This window comes from Nicotiana tabacum, chromosome 17, assembly GCF_000715075.1.
Source record: "Nicotiana tabacum cultivar K326 chromosome 17, ASM71507v2, whole genome shotgun sequence".
Lineage (NCBI taxonomy): Eukaryota > Viridiplantae > Streptophyta > Magnoliopsida > Solanales > Solanaceae > Nicotiana > Nicotiana tabacum.
Window position 1 is genome coordinate 5,258,613 of NC_134096.1, and position 2,221 is coordinate 5,260,833.

The 2,221-nt window shown below is 30.5% G+C and overlaps 1 long non-coding RNA gene across 1 annotated transcript; it reads left to right on the top strand.

Moving 5' to 3' along the window:
• Window positions 1-609: 609 nt before the first annotated feature.
• Window positions 610-1,872, top strand: LOC142171375 (uncharacterized). The gene is made up of 2 exons (XR_012700939.1): window positions 610-956; window positions 1,690-1,872. It is a non-coding gene; the product is annotated as an uncharacterized LOC142171375 (long non-coding RNA).
• The last annotated feature ends 349 nt before the right edge of the window (window positions 1,873-2,221 follow it).

Genomic DNA, 2,221 nt, shown 5'->3' on the forward strand with positions numbered 1-2,221 from the left:
AGTTTATTTGTGAGAGTGAGCAAATTTTTTCGATTTGAGAGTCCTTAAAATATATTGGAACTTATATTTGAGTGTGTGGACTATTTTGTAGTTTGTTGGTGAGGGCATATGATTTGCAAAGGATTGGTAGAGACCTTGATTTTTGAGTTGGAACAAAGAGTGAGTCATAGCGTGGAACGCATTAGAGTCAAGTTTTGAGGCGAGGACGTTAGAAACAGCCACATGAATATTTTAAATGATCTTGGCATGAGTTTAAAACTTGAGGAAAGGTATGAAGAGTGTGTACATTTGGTTTTAAACGTTGATATAAACCATTGTCATTGATGTCATGCTTAATCAGTGAACTTGTTGGTAATAATAAAATTATGTACTTCCATTACGTTTTTTTGAGGTGAAAATTCATTTCTTGATTTCTACCAAAGAGAAAGTATGTGGAAGAACGGATCACATGGCTTCATATTTTCAGTTAGTAATTTAACCTTAATTTAACACAAGCACAATCAAGAAAAATCCTACAAAACAGGAAATCATCCAACTGTTAAGGCAAATCTCCAACAAAAAGTTTCAAAAAACACCTATAAATAGCATAATCAATAGCATAACCAAATCGTCCCAAAAAAGAAACACAAAGCAACAAGCACATTAAAAAAAAGTAATATCAAGCGAAAAGCGAGTAGCGAAACGCCAAAAAAATTTAAAAAAAATGGAATCATCAAAGAAGCTTGTTGCAGTGTTTCTTGTGTGCATGGTTATGCTATCATCATCTGTGCATGTTTCCAAGGCTCATGAACAAGAAAAAAGTAACGCAGAAATGTTTAAAGAAGCTGTTCTAAAGACTAATGCTGAATACACAACTTGCTTCAACATATGTGAAAAGACATGTATTGCTCAAGGTCTTGGATACACTCATTGTGAGATGAAGTGTGACAGCGGCTGCAACGCCAAGTTGCTAAAAGGTATATACACTAACAGTGTAAAGTTTAACACGTGCTAGTAGATCACTACAAAAAAAGATCAAAAAAAGGCTAAATATATTGTTGGACTATCGACAAATAATTTAAATATATCTTCCATTTTATTTTTAAACTATTTTCGTCGAAGTTGGCTTCTTGGTGAAAGAGAGTCGATGAAAATTCCTTCACATCAAATCAATTTCCAAGGATATGTCTATTAGAAATTCGTACTTTTTTCGGTAGTGATATATATATATATATATATAAAATAGTTGTTGAGGTTATGATTTTTAACAAATAAGCCATATGTAACGTTAAAAGAATTTTTACGATATTGTATAGTAAAGCAACATATATACAATGTTGAGTTACCATTTTTATTAGATTATAGATATTAATGTTTATCAGAGAAATTTATAAATAGTAATTACCATATAAATATCTCGATTGTATAAATTTATCTTTTATATTATTCGTATATAAAACTAAAACTGATTTTTACCATGTTATCACATTAGTGTTTATCATAAAAAATTAACTAAGTACCTTATAAATGCATGATTGTATAAATGTATTTTTTTTTTACTTTCACCACATAGAACGTCTTAATAAAACTTAGTTTTTATTACTTGTACAGTCCTTTCTTCAATCCTTCACATTTTTTTCTTTAATTCAAACATATAGTTGTTGATTATTCTTCCATTTTCTAATATGTTATTCTCTATTATTTTCTCAGAGAAACTCGAGAGATTGAAGAATTTGAAGCCTTGAAGATGGACCAACGGATGCAGAAATAGAAAATATATAGGGAAAGAAAAATAAAGCGATGGTTTTTCATTTCTACTAATTAAGTCATTCATCATTTCTTTGCCACTGTAGTCGTAATTTCATGCTTTAATAAAGTCGTTTCTTTCTCTAATTATTCTTTTTCTTTCGAGTCAGTCGCAACAAATTTCTTTATTTTATTTATATCTTCTTAATTTTCTTGATATTTTTTGCAATATTCATGTTATTTTGGGCACCGATGCTGTGTGTTAATTTGTCCGGTTGACTAATAAATGAATCTTTTTGCCACGACCCAAAACTTAGCCTGTCACGATGGCGCCTAACGTAATACTAGGCAAGCCGAAATTTCAAAATATTTCCTACACGTTAAATGAAAAGGAACTAAAACAGTTTAAACAATTAAAGCTCTCTAAAAACTGGATGGAAAATCAAAACTCAATACGGAAATCTCCAAAATCAGGGTGTCACTAAGTACATGAGCA